Source organism: Gracilinanus agilis, chromosome 3, assembly GCF_016433145.1.
Source record: "Gracilinanus agilis isolate LMUSP501 chromosome 3, AgileGrace, whole genome shotgun sequence".
Classification (NCBI taxonomy): domain Eukaryota; kingdom Metazoa; phylum Chordata; class Mammalia; order Didelphimorphia; family Didelphidae; genus Gracilinanus; species Gracilinanus agilis.
In genome coordinates, this window is record NC_058132.1 from 85597329 (window position 1) to 85618609 (window position 21281).

The following is a 21281-nucleotide window of genomic DNA, read 5'->3' on the forward strand; positions in this document are numbered from 1 at the left end:
GGGGACTACCTCTTTTAGAAATCAGAATTTGATGAATTGGCAAAACAGAAGGCAGCCATTAATAAGAAACAGGACATCAGAGTTACTAAAGAAATGTTACTTGGAATAGATGATTGGGAATTACATGCTGATCAGATTAATTTACCTAGAGAAGCTCTAATTCAATGTACAAGGTGTGCCTTAGAAGCTTGGAAAAGAATCCCAGTAACTAAGAAACTGTCCACAGGTTTGGCCGAGATTACACAAAGATCAGACAGAGGAAAGATACTCAGATTTTATAGAAAGGCTAAATCAGGAGAAAAAAAAATGTACAAATGATGAATATTCAACTCAGATAACAGTCAGAAAGTTTGCCTACAACAACTCCAATAAGGTATGTCAGAGTATGCTTCAAAATGTTAAAAAATCTGGGACTATTAAAAATGTGAAAGCTTGTGAAGACTTTACTCCAGCATATCTGCAGGGTATAGCCATTGCAGCAGCCCTGAAAGGAAAAACATATTCTGAAATGGTTAAGGGCTCAAAGGCTGTATAAAGCTCTTGTTCCAATGCCCCTAACTCTTTGTGTCCCAGATGTGAGAAAGGTTACCACTGGAAGAAAAATTGTAATTCCAAATTCCATCAAAATGGTTACAGATTACCTAATAAAAGATTTCAGGGAAGATGGAAAGGAGGCCAACCACCGGCCCCACCAATGACTAAATTTAATCCAAGAATTCATCCTACCTTAGCCAGTTCCTTGCTAGAGTTAACCAATTTTCTGAATAATAAACTTTCTTTTTCTCCAGATTTCTTTAGCCATTTAAGATGTGATTTATTGATCTTTGATAGGATGTCTTATATTTGTTAGAGTATGAGTCAAATGCCCTGGAAATATGTCTTTGATCAGTCTATGGGTCTATATGTTGTATTTATGTGTCTATGATCTGTTTGTAATGGTTTTGTTTGTCTGTGATCACAATGGAATTTTGAAGAAAATAAAACTCTCTCTTTCTCATTCATTCTGGAGGAATGGGAAAGACAGAGGAATTTGAAAAATTCAGAAAATACATCTCTAATGGACTTCTGAGAGTTTTAAACTCTAAAAGAATTTAATTGGTTAAAAGAAATCATATTCTCTGTTCTCATTAAGGCAAGAATCAACAAGATAATTTGTCTACATTTGTTCTTCCATTTCTTACTGGCCATAAGAAAGGGAACAAAGAAATCATAAGAGAATAACAAGGGACAGATTTGATCCCACCACCAAATTATATCAACAGGTTAAATACTGAGGTATATATTTAATCAAATTTAACAAGGATTCTAAATGTAATCTAAGAAAACTTTTATTCAGACAGAAAAAGCAATGATTCTGAACTGTGTACTGAGGTACAGAAATGCAATTTAAAACTTTCTTAGCTAATCAGAATCATCAGTTCACCTAAATGCTTAACCGAGAGTGGTAAAAACTTTTGGGACTGACATAAGTTTAATCTATCATTAATCACACTGATGTTAGTGAAAATCCTAACTTATAAATTATTAGAACAATACCATTGGCTTGTATTTCATAATTAGACCCCTTTAAACAGAGAATGGTTCATGAGAAAAGATTAAGCCAAAATGGAATCATCCATGCTACCTCAGTTCAGCAAGAAATAATTTTGGAAAGTCAAAAAACATAGTTCCTTTTTCTCAAAACTCACAGCCCTTTCTCTAATTCATTAGGATACATGTTTGCTAAGGATTTGAATAGATACTGATGGTATAATTTAAATCTATTGACTAACAGTTAGAAAATGGAATTTCAGTTATTAATTTAAATGTGCACAAAAATTTATATTGGAAAAGTTATCTATTAAGACTTGCAGTATGTAAAATACAGATTTCAATAATCAGATTTGCCAAAAATACTTATCAAACTAAATTTGAGGATTGCAAATTATATAAGGATACTAGTTCATGATTTAAAAGAAATATTTAATCAGGTATGTAGATTCGTCCTAAGGTATAGAGGCCAGACTATAGGTTTTATTCTACTTTAAGCTGAAAGAACAACTGGTAAATGTAAGAAACATTCTTAAGAAGTTTTACTCAGGAACAATTTGGATGTAGTGAAGTTTAAATTAATATTCATTTGGAAGTCCCGGATCCCAAACCCCCAGCTGCCACTTTCACTACCACCCTGCTCTGCCTTGCTGCGATCTTTGGAGAATTCTGCTGCTGCTGCTTAGGATTTGGTATTATCCCCCCACACACACCACCCCCACTCTCTTGGTAATGGCCTGCATTCTAGCCCTCCATGTGTTTCTCTAAAGGCCTAATTTAGGCTCTCCATCTGGGTATTTTTCTAAATACTGACCTAAGCTTTTCTCTAGCCCCGAGTCCACGCTTCCACTTGGGCACTCTAGTATTTACGCTTTAAACAGGAAGTAAAATGACAAACTTTCTTGCACTTATTAAACTTAAACTCCAGGGAAGAAATTCACCCCATACCTGCTCAAAACTTTGAACTGAGAGCAGAGACTGATTATAAGGGCCTGGAATTTGAACCTTAAAATTGAATTGGAGTGGGCTTTTAAAACCTCGGTTTTGTTTCTGTTTTAAAAAGACTTTGTATCTTACTGCATTTTGCTGATAGTTTCGTGAATTAATTTTGTTTATTTCATTGATTTTCCTGTTGCACTGAATCATTTTAAGTTAATGAAGTTTGTGGCTGCTAGATTAATTCTGTTTGTGATTTTATTGTAACTCCAAAATAATGAGAAAAATCTATTAGAACTGGTAAGAGGTTTTGACCAGCTTGTTAATCTGGTACTCACATTACATTTCCTAATTTATATCAGGTTTCATTTTTACTGTAATCAAAACATTGCCGTGTTCTCATACCATTTGAACATCTTACACATTTTTTAAAGTTGTAAATTGCCTTATGTATACTGGATTTATAGGAGCACATGTCTTTTAAGTTTTTATTCTATCTTAGTAATTGTATAAAACCTTGGAGTGTTTGATGCCTGCCTTGAGATTTAAATAGTAATTTCATGAGAGGTCTTTTAAAAAATTACTTTAGATGCCTAGTACCTTTCTGTATAAATGATAAGGTTTTTATGTATTTATTTTAAAGAATTGTTGTCTTAAAGGATAAGCTTTATATATTTTATTGTGAAGAATTTTTGTCTTATATTTTTATTGATATTAGTCTATGTTTTAGTCTCTATACTTTTAATAGAAGGATCTAGAATTCTTGAGTATAATTTAGACCAGAAGATTTTTTAAATATCAGATTTTTATATGGAAGCAGTAACAGAATTTGTTGAGAAACTCTTAGCCAAGGTTTACAAGTTGTAACAAGTATATGATTTTTGAAAATCATTGTTTATTGTTTTAAAATGTGTTGTTAGAAATTATGGTACTCTATTTTAATGTGCATTGTGAATCTGCTATTTTGTAAAGCCCATTTTCACTCACATTTTTAAGTAACAAAACCTTTCACTAGTTCTAAGATATAGATAGATAGATAGATAGATAGATAGATAGATAGATAGATAGATTTGATTTTTAAAACATTCTTTTTTAATTAGAGCAATTGATTTTTCCTTTTTCTCATCTTGTACTGGAATGATATATAATCATTACTTACCTACTTTTTTAATTTTACAGTGAAATAAGCTTAATGCAAATACCTGAGGAGCCTATGGGACTGTGATTTAATGCCTTTCTGTCTGATTCCAAGAGAAGGGGACACAAGAGCTGTTAATAGAGCTAAGAAAGCACAAGGTCAAAAAGACCTGACTAAGAATCTGCATGGATTGCAGGAGTTCTATGCCAATACTGAAGGGCTTAAAACTGGGGTTTGAGTTTTTTTGGAGTTCCAGTCTTTTCTAACATGTTAGAGGACGAGGATCCCCTTTAACTTAGATTCCTAGTAAAGCACCTAAGATTGGTTATTTATTGGCTCATTCCCTGAGAAGTTGAAGGCAAATCAGATCAGAAACAGACGTATCCCTTATCTCTCTTATATATAGAGAGAATGGCACTGTTCTATAAGTCCTGGCCCTAAATGGGTAATTGCAAACTGCTTAAATCACTTTAATTGGGCCTTGATTCAAGGTTTATTTTCCTTACATTTTTTTGCACATTTTACATTTCATTCACCAGTTAATTTTTTCTCCTTTTTTTGAATTTTATTCTTTTTATTTTTTTTATTATTTCTTTTGCCAATTGATTTCATGCACCCCTGTGACTCACTCAGCCATGCATCCTAGGTTGACCTTTTCAGGGGAGTAATGTGTTATTTAAAATCACTTCAGGGGGGTGTGTGTGTTAGGTTTTTATAATCATAATGTCTGAATTATTATCTATAATGCAAGTTAATTTTCACTCCTTTAGGAATAATCTCAGGGGGGCAATGTATAATTCTCAGAAGAAAATGTATGTTTTGTAATCTATAATGTAAAGTTTAAATTCTTTGAGAGTAATTTCAGGATAAAGAGTGTACCATCCCCCCAGAATCCAGACGACTGAACCTGTTTTGTGGAGGCACCAAAAGATGCCTGAAGAGCCTTCACTGGATCATGAAGACCCAAATATGAACTTTGGGGCACAGTTGATCGGAACTATGGGGGTTGAACGAATTGAATGCATTTATTTTGAATGGACACTCTTATGCCAGTGGGGGACTGCCCCAAAATTGGCTTTTTGTCAATGCAAATAGCTTTTGTCCTCTTTTCTTTTGGTTTAAGATCCACTGAAAAAGACCACTCTTTTTCAATGGATCTCAGGGGGGTAATGTGTAATTTAAAATCACTTGGGATACTTAGAACTACATTTCCCATGATCCCCAATGGGTTTCCTGTTTTCGATTACGTATTCAAGGTGAGGGACTGTTTTAAATAGGGGGAAGTGACTTTGAACTTCCTTTTTTAGCTACCTGAGCTCGAAGTTACAGAAGGTAAAATGGCTGAGGCAGGAGTTTGAATGCTTACAGGCTTGTGGTCTAATGATTTTATCTCTATCAGCATGGCTTTTATTAAAATACTATTCTCCCTTTTAATATCTGCCTTCATCATTTTTAATAACAACAGCATGCATGGCGTCACCCCAGCACAGAGTTCGCCAGAGTTAGTTACTAGAAAATCAGAGGGATGAGGGGTCAGACTACTCCCCTCCCCCTTCCCATAGGCTCATGAGGACATTTCTCACATCACCCACCCCTCTAAAAGGTTCACCATCACTGGTCTATTAGAGTAACCTCCGAATGAATCTCTCAGACTCAAGTCTCTCCCTCCTCCCAATCATTGCCTGTACCAAAAGAGATTTTTATAAGGTCCAAGGTTGGCCATGCCACTCTCCTACTCAACAAATTGTATCCTTATTACCTAAAGGTTTAAATATAAACCTTATTGTCTTTTCATTTAAAGCCTCCAGATATACACATAACCTATTTGACTGAATAACTATTGGTAAATGGGCCCTGAATAGGTTCAATAAAGACCAGAAGCAGTCCCTAGCTTCACAACCTAGTTCTTATCTCCTCACAGTCATTCCCCTCATATATTCACTTCTTTGTTATATCCATTGACTTTTGTCTTTTTATACTGGCTTATGAATTTTATTGAAATGTGTTTGGTCTTAACACATAAAACAGCACTCTGAATGACAAATATATATACACACACACACACACACACACACACACACACACACACACACACACAAAACTGGAAGCAGCTGGGTAGCTCAGTGGACTGAGAGACAAGCCTAAAGATGAGAGGTCCTGGGTTCAAATATGAAATTAGACACTTCCTAGCTGTATGAACCTGGGTAAGTCACTTAACCCCCATTGCCTAGCCCTTACCACTCTTCTGCCTTGGAACCAATATACAATAGTGATTCTAAGGTGGAAGGTAAGGGGTTAAAAATATATTCAAACCAAACAGATAGTTAAGACAACATTTTTTCTTTCCCCTTGCCCAATCTAAAATAAACAGTGCAAGAGAGCAGAGGGAGTGTGGATGTCTGTTTTTTTTTTAAACAGACAAATCCAAATTGGTATATCTTTCTCCTCAGAAATAATTTCATTGTCCTCATTCTTGTAAACCCTTTAGCCACATCATTTAAGTAACAGCTGGAGTGAAAATATACACATACAATTACCTGTATTATCAATTTCACTGCAGTGCAGTGTGCCCATTGCTGGGGCCCTCCATGTGGCTTCAAGACAATGCTCTTGCTATAAGCACAGCAGGAAATAGGAGCAGAGCAGTGCCCGAGCAGTCCAGGTATATTGGGGTGGGAGGCAGAGGGGGGAGAAAGGGAGTTTCTGGGAATACTGAAGCCAGAAGAATCTCCAACATGTCATGGAGCCCTTTTAGGGGCACAGCAAGGGAAAGAGGCAACTCCCAATTGGGAATTGCAGGGGGGAAATCAGAGCCTGGGTCAGCATCTGACTTGAGACTCCAGAAGTTGGAGGTGAAAGCCAGAGACTACAACAAAAGATGGGGCCCATTCTCAGCTATCCCATCCATAATCGTGGAAGAATGACAGCAGCCTCCAGATAACAAAGGGAAAAAGTACCAAATGGCCCATGCAGGAATACAAGAGGGGACAGAGCCTAGTCGCGGCACCAAATCACAATTCAGAAACTGGGGTTATATGTATGAGTAAATAGGAGAGAGCTCTGAATAGAATGAAGGAATACTGTGCTTTAACAGAAGCCCAGGAATTAAACCCCAAAGAAGAAAGTAATACCAGAACAACTCATAAGGCACCTAGTTGCTGCAGTAGATAGAGCATGGGACCCAGAGGCTGGAAGTCCTAAATTCAGAGATGGTGTCAAATACTAGCTGGGTGACAAAGTTCACTGACAAAAGCCATCTATCTGCCTTGGTTTCCTTGGATGTTAAAAGGGCATAATAGCATCTACCTGACAGTGTTTTTGAGGACCAAAAAAGATATGATTTCTAAATGCTTAGCATTAGTGCCAAGCACACAATTGGTGTCTAATAAATCCTTCCTTCCTTCTTTCCTTTCTTCCATCATTCATTCATTGATTCATTCTTTCATTCCACATACAAGCAAAATCTCAGAGAAAAAGACTGGCTAGTCCATAAAGACTACAGAAATGACCCAAAGAAATTAAGCCAGAGCAAATGAATCAAAATAAAATTAGATCTAGTGAGGGAAAATAAATTGGAAATAACACAGAATAGAACAGAAGATGTAGACCATTACTCTAGCAGTGCACTCCCTGCAGAAATTTCAAATGCAGGGCCCAAGTATGGTTGTTTGTTTTTTTCCAATGTTAAGAGCTAAAAGAAAAGGGAATGGAAACTGGAATAAGAAAGTTATTGGAACTTACTATTTTTCACAGTTGAAGTGAGTGGGATAAAAATGACTACGCACCCCAAATTACACTTACAAATCTGGAGACAAAATGAGAGTAGAAGAGACAGAAGTTTATTCCTTTTCACGAAAAGAGGCACCCCAGATAAGTAAGTGAAGCAGGAATGCAATGGCTGGATGTAAAAACAAATATTATAGAGGTTCCTAACACAAGATTCCTCCCCCCCTCCTCTGTCTGACCTCCCTTGTCTAAGTGCCAGGATTCACAATCTAGGCTTGAAGTCTATCCCCAAAATAGCAAGATACATGAGCTCATCACGTGGGAGGGGGTAAGAGTATCACCCTAAATTTTCAAGGGTAAGAAGACATAAAGGAGCAGCTGCAGCTGGGCTGCCTCCTCCTTTCTTGTGACAACATCCTTGAAGGAAGATAAAAAGTCTGCTCCTGCAGACTAGAAAGGTAAAGCCAAGTCCATCTTGGAGATTCCTTTATTCTCTTTGGGGAGGGCACCTGAATGAGACTGAAATGGTACATAGAAACAAGAAGAAACTGCCATCCCCGAAGTCCTAAATTTACCTTCCCCTTTATTTGGGTTGGTTTTCTCCAGTCACATAAAACTTAAGATGGATATTCTTTGGGGGAGGGGAGAAAAAATGATGGCTCTTTGGGTATAGTTTGGTTTTTCTTTATTTTTTTTCCAGCAAGTAGAGATTTGTCCCTCTTTCCTCTTTATCTCTCATAGTCTAGGTTTGAAAAATGAAACTTGCTTGGGGAAGAAGAGAGGGGACACTGGTCCAGATGCCAGTATTTCACTGGCAATAATTTCCTTATTTCTGTCTCTGCACATGCCAGTTCTGTTTCTGGGCCAGGATAGTGGGAGGGAGGACAGAGTGGGGAGAGGGAGGGGGGAAGCTCTGGATCTGAGTAATACAGTAATGAAACTGACTGGTCAGTTTTTTTCTTAATATTGTTGACAATTCTGTAAAATTCCTTTTTATGACTTTATGTTTCAGCTGTTTCGTTTTTATTCTTGACTCCTATTTAAAAGAGAAAATGTACCTAACTGTGTGACCCTGGGCAAGTCCCTTGATCCCCATTGCCTACCCTTACCACTCTTCTGCCATGGAGCCAATACACAGTATTGGCTCCAAGACAGAAGGTAAAGGTTAAAAAATAAAAATAAAAATAAAAGAGAAAATGTGACATTTATGAAAAGCCTGTAAGAAAAGCAGTTTTCTTCCCCCCTCCCCCCACCCACCTTTCAATGACAAACCCTCAAGGTAATGAAGGTTATGAATTTTTATCTTTACTTTGTTTTTAATTAACGTTTGTCATTCAGAATAGGATTGTGTGATGATGTTTAAATGGCAAAATAAAATATGGTTTGGTGTAATTTAAAAAAAAAGTCTGGTCCTGGACTTCCTTGAAGCTAAAAGCAGACTTTTTTACACATTCATTTCTCCTGGGGGTTGGGAGTGTGAGCTGGTTGCTTTACTTTTGAAAGTCTTGGGAGGTATAAACTGAATGCTTTACTCTGAGAATCACACACTTAATTCTGTGCTATTCAGGAATACTTTTTTTAAAACAAGGCTAACAAGAAGAAAGAGCAAGAGGGGAGAGAGGAATCTCATGGACCAGAAGGGGTCAACTACATGCATATAGAGAGGTTTTTGTACAAATACATGAAAATTCGATAGTACAGGAGACAAGAGGAGGGAAAAAGAAAGGAAGTTCTCATCAGGGGGAGGGTAAATAGAAAAGGGGTCTCAGCTATGTGGGACTCTGAGGACTGGGCCCTCAGAGACTAAAATACCGTCCTATGTGCAAACTCACAGTACTTCCCTCCCCCTCCTCAGGCCCCAGTAAACAGATTTATCAATTTCATTTTACAATCCTTTCCCAGATTACTTCTCTTTCCCAGAATTATCTTATTTAGCAATAACACTTCAGGTCGGATGCTCAGGGCCCTGGACTTCATCCTTTTGGAAAAATAGTAAGAGGGGAAACAAAAAGAGCCTGTTTGGCTCAATCCTTTGAGTTAAAGGGAGTTCCTGCTCCGTTGTGTTTCTCATTATGTTCCACAATGCTAGGAATGTGAGAGTACATGCAGGAATGGCATGTTTCATATTTCACAGACAGGCCATTCTAAGGCCCTCCCATTTTGACTAAGAAAGATTTTAAAAGCGAAAAGAAAAGAAAAAAGGAAAAAAAAACTCCCTGGAAATGACTTAATGATCTTTCAGCTTTAGGAACAATGCTAATATCCAAACCTGAAATCCATGCTCCTTTAGATGTGCCCTAATTGCCCTAAAGAATGAAGTTATTGGAGCCCCTGTGAGGCAGGAGGGTTTTAGACTCAATTTGACCCTTTTGCCCAAAGGAGAGGAAGAATGCAGGCAACAGCAGAGAAGAAGGTCCCCAAAGCCTCTTTCTCACTGAGAGAGAGAAATAAAGAAAGTATGGACCTCTCATGCTGCAACGTCTAGTTTTACATTAATATCTTTTTTTTCAGTTCTATGTTGTGGTGATGCAGGGAATGGAGAGCCAAGCCGAGAAACAGGAGATCCTGGGTTCAGGTCTATCCTCAGACACTCTCCAGCTCTGTGATCCTGGGACCTCATTCCAAGCTAACCTCCCACAACTGCCAAATTGATTTTCTGAAAGTCATGGTCAAGTCATGTCACACCCTGTCCCCATTCACTGAATTCCAGTGTCTCTCTCCTGCCCACAGAACCAATGCTTTAACCCCCATTGTCTAGCCCTACCCACTCTTCTGCCTTGGAATTGATGCCTAGAATTGATTCTGAGATGGAAGGTAAAGGGTTTATAATAAATAAATTCTGTGTTGGAGGCTATATATTATGTAGAGTAATGGAATAAATAATGGGCAGAATGCAAAGACAAATCCTCTAACTGTAAGTCTATCCCCCTTTCCACTACTGGTTCAAAGGATGGTTCCTCTTGGGTTGTTCATGGGCTTTATGACACTGAGGAAGTTCAGAGGCTTCAGAAGAATCTGAAGACACTGGGTGCAATTGTTTTAGAGGACTGGGGAACTCAGAGACTATGGATTTATCAAGCCATTTGGAAGGCTCAGGAAATGGAGCAGGTTTAGGAAACATAGAAGCCTCAGGTTATTTTAAGGGAAGGCTTGTGGAGGGATTCTCAAACAGGTATGCATTGGATGTACTTCTGGTCCCTTAAAACCTGAGATTTTGGGGGCAGCTGGGTAGTTCAGTGGATTGAGAGCCAGGCCTAGAGATGGGAGGTCCTGGGTTCAAATCTGCCCTCAAACACTTCCCAGCTGTGTGATTCTGGGCTAGTCACTTAAACCCATTGCCTAGCCCTTACTGCTCTTCTGCCTTGGAACCAATAAACAGTATTGATTCTAAGACAGAAGGTAAGGGTTTAAAAAAAACCTGAGATTTTATGGGATTGAAGGGGTTCAAAGGGCCAGAGATCTAAAGATGCTAAAAGCAGGAAGAGATTTATTGGGTCTCAGAGGCATTTCTCTAATTATGAGTGATTAGAGTTCTCATTCCTCTCTGGTACTCCAGACCTGCTTTGCCAAGCCCCATTCTTTTATCCTGAAGTCTCACTTCCACCCTGGAATTCACACATTGTGTTTGCAGAACCCTCCAACCTCCCTCTCTGAATGGAAAGCTTCTCTCACAAGCTTCACTTAAAGAAGTTCTAGGAAAGCTAAGTCTTGTTCCTTCTCTGGATGAGCTCTGTGTTTCTTCTACCATGCCCCTCTTGCTGAGTACCTTTGACAGCCCCTGCCCTATTCAGCTTCCTTTTATGTGCTCTCAGCATATTAATATCTAAATTCCATGAGAGTAGGGATTGTTTTTCTATGTATTTGTCATTTGTTGTTGTTTTTCAGTCATGTCTAACTCTTCACGACCCCAAGAACCATAGTTATCCATGGGATTTTCTTGGCAAGGATACTGGAATGCTTTGCCATTTCCTTTTCTAATTACCTGGCACTTCATAACTACTTGTTAACTGGCAACCTGTTTTTCAGGGCTTTTTGTTTGCTGTTTTATTTGCCATTACTTCCTTTGAGAATTACTAGCTCATATCATTTCACTATTGTAATAACCTTCAAAATTGGTCCCCATGCCTTCCCACTACAATCTATCCTCCCACAATTGCCAAAAAGATTTTCTCAAAGTCAAGGTCAAGTCATGTCACTTCCCTTTTCAATAAATTCCATTGTCTCTCTTCTGTCCTTGTTATAAATAGTGTCCTCTCTCACATTTAAAGATCCTTACAAACTAGCTTTTTTCTACTAGTTTTTATTTTTCTCTGAAACTTTTTTTCATATTCCTAGGAAAGGTGGATGATTGGTGGAGAAGAAAAAGGGCCTTTCCTTGGAAGAATTGATTAAAGGATAATCTCTTTTATCCTAATACCTGAAACCCTAAAGTGATCAGACTAAAGACTACTGAAATGGAAGAACCCTGTTCCACTCACCTGGAGGCACTTTCAACCAATTCCTATTGAATTTAGAATCTAGAAATGGAATAGAGATATGGTTTCTCATCTATTCAGAACCCAGAACTGTATTGTTATATGTCTTGATTAACTTTATCAGATTCTATATACCTAAAATTGTCTTAGAGCTAAGTCATCTTCAAAAGCATTGTATCTAACTAGATCCTTTTCTCTCCACCCATACAGCAATACCCTAATAAAATCCTTTTTCACCTCTCACCAAGAATATTGCAATAGACTCTTTAAACACTATTTCCAATTAGCAAGCATTTCTTTTCATCTCCTCCCACCCTTCTTTCTACTAAAAACAAAAGAAATCAATCCTTGTAATAAATATGTATCATCCAATAAAATAAATTCTTGCACCAGCCAAAGTTATACTTGTTCACAATATTCTTGTTATACAAGTTGTTCTCCTGATTCTGTTTACTTCTCTGAATCAGTTTATGAAAGTCTTTTTTCTCTGAAATCATTCCCTTAAGTGTTTCTTACAACACAATAACAAAGAATTATTTTCAAATACCATAACTTGCTCATCTGTTCCCCTTAATTCAAGTTCCTTGACATACTATTTATAGGATATTTTCCTTTCTCTTTCCTGCCTCTGGAGTATAGGTCTAATAGTACTATGGCAAGGTCAAAGGGTATGCATAATTTAGTTTCTTTAGAGGCATGGTTTAAAATTCTTTTCCAGAATGGCTATACCAATTCATATCTCTATTAACAATGAATTGTGTCTGCTTTCCCCCCAATTCCACTAACACTTGTCCTTTTCCTTTTTTGTCAATGTTGTTGGTTATGAAGTATAAATTTAGAATTGTTTTAATTTGTATTTTTCTAATTATTAGTCATTTGGAGTATTTCTTTTTACATTGCCATTACTAGTTTGAATTTCTTCCAAAGATTACTGCCTATTCATATCCTTTGGCTATTGACAGTAATTACCTTTTAATTGGGCCCTCTATGTCAAGATTCTCTCCAATCCTAGCTATCTAACTGACAAAGTAATTTTCTGAAAGCCTAGGTGTGACTTGGATAATAGATCAATATTATATTAACTAAAGCGTAAGGACAAAGGACAGAATAAATATTAATCTATTTTTTCTTGTACTTCAACTCTGTGTGTTACATTGAATCTATTCTTATACTCCATAGAAAACTAGAATGGGCCCACAATAATTTCTCTTAGAAAGAATTATATGGCCAACTAAATTAAGAGAAAGGACTTTTCAAACCTCAGACACTTCCCAGCTGTTTGACCCTGGGCAAGTCATTTGACCACCATTGCCCACCCTTACCACTCTTCCACCTATGAGCCAATACATAGAAGTTAAGGGTTTAAAAAATTAATAAATGTAAATTCTAAAAAAAAAAAAAAAAAAAAAAGACTAAATCCAAAATCCCTCTCAGTAAGCTCAGGCCCGCCTTTATATTCCAGCGACTAAATGCCAACCCACATTACCAACAACCAATCCCCAACTACCAACTCACACCCAGCAGTCAACTTCCTCCAAACTGCCATCTCTCACTGTCAGTAACTGACAGCCTGCTACTGATGCTGGCTCAGCATGGGGCTCCCGGGTTCATACTTCCTGTCACTGTGAGCTGGTTAATACCTACATATCTCTATGGTAAGAGGACCTCCAGGTACCCTACTAAATTAAAGAAATTAAAGAATTCATTTTTATAGTTAGTAACAATATATTTTATTATAAATAACTTATTTAATACAATATAGAATAATTTACCCAACCCTTTAAAAAAACAACATTATTTTCTGTCTTAGAATCAGTACTCAGTATTTGTTCAAAGGCAGAATAGCGGTAAGGGCTAGAAAATGGAGATTAAGTGACTTGCCCAGAGTCACCCAGCAAGATAGTTTCTAAGGCTAAATTTGAACTCAGGACCTCCTATCTCCTAAGCTAGCTCTCTATTCACTGAGTGACCTTTGCATATCCCATCCCAAGTCTTTTTTTCCAATAGGAAAGTATGCACCTTCTGGGAAAATTCAGCTATTTGGCTGTCAAACCTAGGAATAGAAATCACCTGTTTGTAAAAACTGTTGCTATCTATGTGCTCATGTTATAGGATTAAATCTTTAGATGTATCTAATGCTCCTGAGAGGGAAATGAGAAGATAAAAATGAATAATTAAAGTAAATAACTGATGTGAAAGTTTTTGAGAAAGATTGATTTTGAGAATGATTAGATGATTAGATACATCAAATATAATTGTTTCTAGTGGCAATTAGTTCTAATACCAATTATAAAAATCAAATATGTATCAAAAATTTAACTAGGAAGGTGATTCTAAAAGGTTAGATTCTTTTAATTCTCCTTTCAGTCTGTAATTGGCAGTTTCAAAAGCAAGTACCTGGTTTAGAGAGAAATAAAAAAAGAAAAAAGTATAGAAAATGCAAATCCACTAGTATTATTTTTTATCCTGGGACTCCATTCTAGGAGCATAGGGCCACAACCAGTAGGCAATGGGTCACACAGTCACCCAGCGTTTCCCAGCTGGGAAGTGTCTGAGCCCAGATTTGAACCTAGGACCTTCCGTCTCTAGGCCTGGCTCTCAATCCACTGAGCTAGCCCAGCTGCCCCTACTTTAGGATGCAGTTTCTTTAGCAGATGTAGTTTTTACAGGTTGGGGTTGCTAGCCCCACGCCCAACCCTCCTCCTTTTTCATCCAGGCTAGGGACCGTCCTTGGCCCTGGAGTGGTAAGGTTCATAATTGGATGTTCTTCATTTTAATAAGAATAGAGCCATACCATTTGGGTTAATTCTCACTGTATGACCTAGCTATTGGCAAATCAAAACCATAGTGACTGCATTAACTTGCATTAAGATCTATTTTTAAAGAAATTTTAGAGAAAGGTATTACCAGTAACCTCAATCCACAAAAGCAGATCTGCCAGAGAAACTGCTCTGAGTGCCAGCATGATCCCTGAAGGCTTAATGAGGGGAAGAAGACAGCAATAGATGTCACCAGAAATCAGACAGCAGAATCATGAGACTGAGTACTTGGATATAATGGACTGAACAGCAGGGGCTGCATTATCCATTCCATTCATTTCTTCCCAATGCCCTGTTATTTTGTTTGTTTATAAGACCCACATGTCAGAAGGGGAGTGACATCTTTATGGATCTCTGTCAAAGTGTCGACTGCTTTTTAGCATTATGCTTAGTTGATCATATTAGTTGATCATCTAGTTAGCATCATGTTAAAAAAACACACTCAAACCTCATAGTTAAGCCCATCTACTTTTAGGTTCTTTTGTATCCTGGTGAATCAATCTTAAGTTTATAAATATTGTATCTGTAGTGATTCATTAAGGAGCCTAGTATGTGTCTCACAATGAATCAGAGGGGGAATGAAATGATTTATTTCTACTATATTGAATTATTCCCAATTCTGTGTTTTGAATAAAGGCTCAGATTTGTCCCTAGAATTTCTATACTTATTCATTTGTTCCTAGGAAATTCAAGGAATGCCTCACCAGAGAGGCATCTTCCTTTGTAGGGTGATAAAAAAGTGAGATTATGCGTTTTATCTTTTTTTTTTAACCCTTGTACTTCAGTGTATTGTCTCATAGGTGGAAGATTGGTAAGGGTGGGCAATGGGGGTCAAGTGACTTGCCCAGGGTCACACAGCTGGGAAGTGGCTGAGGCCAGGTTTGAACCTAGGACCTCCTGTCTCTAGGCCTGACTCTCACTCCATTGAGCTACCCAGCTGCCCCCTATGCGTTTTATCTTGCCCAGTCAATAGGAACTAATTTAGGGCAGGAGTGTCTATAAACAGCATAACAAAATCCTTAGAGAATGTCACACATAACAGGATAGGAACTGATCATAGAATGGGGAATGTGATGTTCTCTCAGCAACCAAGGAACCAGGGAAAGATTGAGAGAATAATGGACTATTGGCTATTTACCATTAACAATCCTCATTGACTATCTACCAATTAGAGATGTCTTGGAATGTCTAAAATAGGACTGAATAATGAGCTTCCAAAATTATGTTTAATGATGTACACTGTAGAATTTCTTTGTCCAAGAGAGATCAATAAACTCATTAGTAATTGCTAGCTTGATCAATAAATTTATTTTCTTACTTGGAAGCTTGTCTGTTGGAATTTTTAATTGTCACAATATATATGTTGGCCTTATTTCAAATATTTCTTGCTTTCTCAAAGTGTGAGGAAGGAAGTAAAAGGAGGGAGAGAATGTGGAACTGAAAGCCAAAAAAAATTTTTTTTAAATGTGCACCAATGAACTATGACAACCACAAAGAGTTTGTGATTAAAAATGCTATCCACTTTCAGAGAAAGAAATAGTAGAGTCTAAATTGTTATATTCAATAATCTGGGAAGAGATGGATGCCACCTTGATTGGCAGGGATGGTAGTTGAGAGTTTGGAATATTCACAGGTGCCGTGAGCCAGGGGCAAACGTCAGTTGGCCTCACCCTATAAATACCCCCTCACAGCTACATTGAAGGAAGTCCCTGGACTCAGAGGCTGAGAACTGGAGATCACAGATCTCTATAAATCCCTGTGGTTCAATCTGGGCAGTGGAAGGCTGACTGAAGGATGGTTGAAGGGTGGCCGGGAGGTTGAAGAAGAAGAGCGTAGGAAAGCCTGAATCTATTTCCTGCTAGACTGTGAGAGCTAGTGAATCATCAACACTATTAGTGAGAGAGCTGAGAGAATAAAGACCATCAATATATCTGCAGCAATAACCTTCCCCATTCTCTGGCTTGGCTGTGGCCAGGTCCAGCCAGAGATGAAGAGAGATGAAATCTCAAGCCTCCACCAGATTAGTAGCCTCCAGGCTTGATTATTAATTTGTCTAATAGATAATAGGTCAATAGGGTTTCCAATCCCCAATCCTTGACCTTGTAATCTTTTCCCTACCTATAGATAAAAGAGTGTTCAATAATGAGTACCTTCCTGAGTGGTCTTTCTATCACAGTCCTTGGGAAGGGAGTCAAAATGCAGTCAGATCCTGAACATTATCCAAGGCTGATCAATAGCCCATTACCAATCTATCCAACCCCAGGTTGGGCCTCAAAAGGTTACCAATCTATCTAAACTCTCAAGGGTCCTTACTTGGGCAGCTGTTAAAGGAATTCTAACAGGTTATCAACCAAACCTGTTAGAAAGAAGGGGATAACTTACAGCAGCAGCCAGGGTGACAGGAGTAGGTGTTCCTCCCACCAACTGCAACTGAGGCGATCATAGACAGATATACATCATCACCATCATTATGCATTGACATCTCTCTCTACCCAATTTTTTCTTTAACAAAATGCAGAAGGAAGCAGACCATTCTTCATTTTATTTTCTTTATGGGTTATTTTTTTTATCTTTTTTTTTATTTTAAACCCCTAACTTCTGTGTATTGACTTATAGGTGGAAGAGTGGTAAGGGTAGGCAATGGGGGTCAAGTGACTTGCCCAGGGTCACACAGCTGGGAAGTGTCTGAGGCCGGATTTGAACCTAGGACCTCCCGTCTCTAGGCCTGGCTCTCAATCCACTGAGCTACCCAGCTACCCCCTTTTATGGGTTATTTTTTATGTGTCTTCTTCCACGATGTGACAAATATAAAAATAGAAATTTGTAAGGTAACACATGTATAACCAAAAGAAAACTTCTTACCTTTTCAGGTAGTGGGGAAGGTATGGAGGAAGAGAAAGAAGGTGCAACTCAAAATGTCAGAAAATAAATGCCAAAAATTGTCTTTACATGAAAATGGGAAAAATAAAACATTAGTGTTTAAAAAAAAAGAATATGTGCCAATCAAATCCTACTACATGCAAGTACCATCACACCATATAGTGAGATGAGCACTGAATTTGGAGTCAGCCCTAGTATCACATGTGGAGACTTTGCCATTTATTACTTATGTGACCACAAACAAGCTACTTAACTAATCCCTTTGGTCAGTATACTGGTTTATATTTAACTACAACTGAGGCAAATGGATGGGAGTACAGGATTAGAAATCAGAAAACACTAAATTGAAATACTGCCTCAGACATTTACTAGGTATGTGACCTCAGGCAAGTCACTTAACTGCTATTTGTCTCAGTTTCTTCATCTCTAAATTAGGGATAATAATAGCATCATTCTCTCAAGATTGTTTTGAAAATGAAATAATAGTCATGAAGTACTTTTCTAAATTTTAAAACATCATTTGAATTATTATTGTAATTATTTATCCTCCCCTATTCCTACCCCTTCTTCTTAAACTATTTCCTTTTAAACCAGTGGTTTGCTTTAAGCAGGTATCCCTTATCCCCTCCCTTGATTGACTTCCCTTTCTTCCCCCTCCCTTGTTATTCTCCTCTTTTTTTTTTTAAAGGCCTAATGAATTCCCTTCGCCCTTCTTCTCCCCTCCCTTTTTTGACCTCCCCACTCCCCTCCTCCCTTTGGTTTATCCCTTCTGACTTTCTCATTAGGGTTAGATAAAGTTTTTTTATCCGAATGGATAATAAAGCTACTCTTCCCTCTCCCAGTTGATTACACTGAGAGTAAGGTTTGATTATTACCTCTTAATGCTCTCTTCCTCTCCTTCTTATGATAGTATTTATCCCCTCCCCTTCCCATGCCCTCTTTGTGTGTAATAGAATATATTATTTTTCTTATTTACTCGGATTTTTTTTGGTGTCCCCTACTATTCTCCCCCTCTTTCCTACCCCCCATGTCATCTTAGACCATTCAGTATCCTGTCCTCTCCCTATGAATTATTCTTCCGGTTGCTATAATAGTGAATATTATAATAGTGAATAGAGTTCACTACAGAGAATTATACATAGCATTTCTCCACCTAGTAATACAGATAATTAGATCTTCTTTAAGCCCTTAAAGAGTCAATTTTTTAAAAAATTATGAGTTTTCTTTCTTTTCCCTCTGTTTCTTATTTACCTTTTCATGTTTCTCTTGATTTTTGTGGTTGGGTATCAAACTTTCCATTTAGGCCTGGTCTCTTTTGTGCAAAAACTTGGAAATCTTCAATTTTGTTGAAGGCCCATACTTCCCCCTGGAAGTATATAGTCAGTTTCGATGGGTAGTTGATCCGTGGCTGAAGGCCCAGCTCTCTTGCCTTTCTGACCACATGGACTTCTAAAGAAGATATTGAAAGCAGACTCACCAAGTTCTCAGCATTCCAGGCAGCACTCCTCCATGGACCAGAAGAGCTAGAAGACTCAAAAGAGCTCCTTCACCAGCCACCTTCTTCACCAGAAGACCCTCTCACTCACTCAACTCCCTCTTTTTAAAGGGGTCACTTATGTGTCACTTCCTGTGCCTTCTCCTAGTTTGCATGTCCAATCAAAACAGACACTTCTCTTAGGATGCCTAGGGGGCAATCAATATCAATATCAAAGGTTAAAAGAAGCCCAAGAGTTAAACCCAGAAGAAGAGAATAATGCCACAAAAAGTAGAAGGCAGCTAGGAGGTACAATAGTAATTAGTGATTTGGAGCATTTTTTCACATGGCTATTGCTAGCTTAAATATCTTCCAAAGGATACTACCTATTCATATCTTTGGACATTATTTAATAAGTATCTTTATATATAGACCTCCTGCTTCAAGTCTCTTCCCACTCCTAGTTATCTTCTTCACAAGTGGTAAAGTAAATTTCTGAAAACCAAACTATGACTTAGATATAATGTAAGGGGGGGGAAGGGACTTTTTGGGTTCATATATTTAAAAGACGGATGCCAGACTTCTAAAGAAGATATTGAAAGCAGACTGACCAAGTTCTCAGCATTCCAGCAAGCATGCCTCCATGGACCAGAAGAGCTAGAAGACTCAAAAGAGCTCCTTCAACAGCCACCCTCTTCACCAGAAGACCTTCTCACTCACTCAACTCCCTCTTTTTAAAGGGGTCACTTATGCGTCACTTCCTGTGCCTTCCCCTAGTTTGCATGTCCAATCAAAACAGACACTTCTCTTAGGATGCCTAGGGGGTGGTCAATTGATTCTGATTAGTCACCTACTCTAGCACACCTGGGTTACAGACCTCCCAGAATTGGAGGTGCTCTCACCTTTGCTAATTAAATCTAAAGATGGGCAGTCTAGACTTAATCTAATTATCACAATATTGTATGATGTTCAGGGAGATTGATAGCTAAACACAGAGAAGAATGAGCATTAATCTATTTTTTCCTTATATTTCAACTTTTTCTTTTATACTGACTCTGTTCTTAAACTTCATAAAAGCCAGAATGGGCTCAGGATTAATTCTTTTAGAAAGACTTATATGGTCAACTAAATGAAGATGAAGGATTTTTAAGCCATTATAGAAAAAAAGTTCAGAAGAACCTATCCTTGCTGACTTTTGGATTGGCCTTACAGAGTCTGATTCATTGAGAGAAAGGTCAAGTGTGTCAAACACAGAAAGAGACATATGTGAACATTTGTTCATGTTTGTATTGTTAGAAACCTCATCACTTTGTAAGTTGTTTATGGTAACTATTAACTTGGAAAAAACACAGAACTACATGAGTAGTCAGGAAAACAGTCTTTAATCAGGAAAGGGATAGGTCCAATATTTGGATGTTACACAGAACCCAGCACCAAGAAACTTACAGTACTTATACCCTGGATCTCTAGGGACGGTATCCCTGGGAGTACCACCGTGCAAGACAATGGCCCAAAGGAACAATAGAATTTGGAAATTTTATATACCTTTCATGGAACTGAGGACAGGGAACTAAGATTGATTTACTTTACCATGGTTACAAGGAAATGGAAGTGTCCAAACTACACTGACAGGATGCAAATAGGCTTGGGAAAAAGACCATGGCCCCAAGGCTCGGGTGTCAGTAGCAGTGTACTACTTATAATGGATTGTAAGGAGAAACATCCATACAAGGGTTGAACTCAGATGTAATGGGAGAAACTATCTGGGCTACCTGGGAAAGGACTCAGATGTAATGGGAGAAACTATCAGGACAAAAAGAGTATTTAACACCTAATAAAGTCTGCTAGTCCCACCTAACTGGGACTACCAGGTCCTTCAAGATCTATTGTTAGTCTGAAACCTATGAATCTGAGACCTTCCCCAGGGAGAAGCTCTGTGACAAGGGCAAACATGGAGGTCTCCCAATTTAAAGATGCTACAAACTTGGGGTTTCTAGATTCAAAGTTGACATAACCCTTCTATTATGTGAGCATAAACCCTCCCTTTAGTAGCTTTGCACCATCTATTGTTCTAGAACTAAGTAAATTTCATTCAACATCAGGATATTCCTCAAGAGATATCTGAGAACAAGGGAGGTTGTGTCTAATTACATGAGCCTAGATGACAGAAAAACATTAATTAATTCTTTTCTTGGGGTTCACCAGTAGATATGTTCAGTTAAACCTATGTGAAGAAGATTAATTACTCCTAGCCAATATGGAAAGATTCATAAGCACTGTCAACTGGATAAAAGGGATGTTTG

The 21281-nt window shown here is 38.0% G+C and overlaps 1 long non-coding RNA gene across 1 annotated transcript; it reads left to right on the plus strand.

The window, feature by feature from the left end:
* The first annotated feature begins 7710 nt into the window (after nt 1–7710).
* LOC123243299 lies at nt 7711–12055 on the plus strand. The gene is made up of 3 exons (XR_006505852.1): nt 7711–7788; nt 9842–10144; nt 11666–12055. It is a non-coding gene; the product is annotated as an uncharacterized LOC123243299 (long non-coding RNA).
* Nucleotides 12056–21281: the final 9226 nt, after the last annotated feature.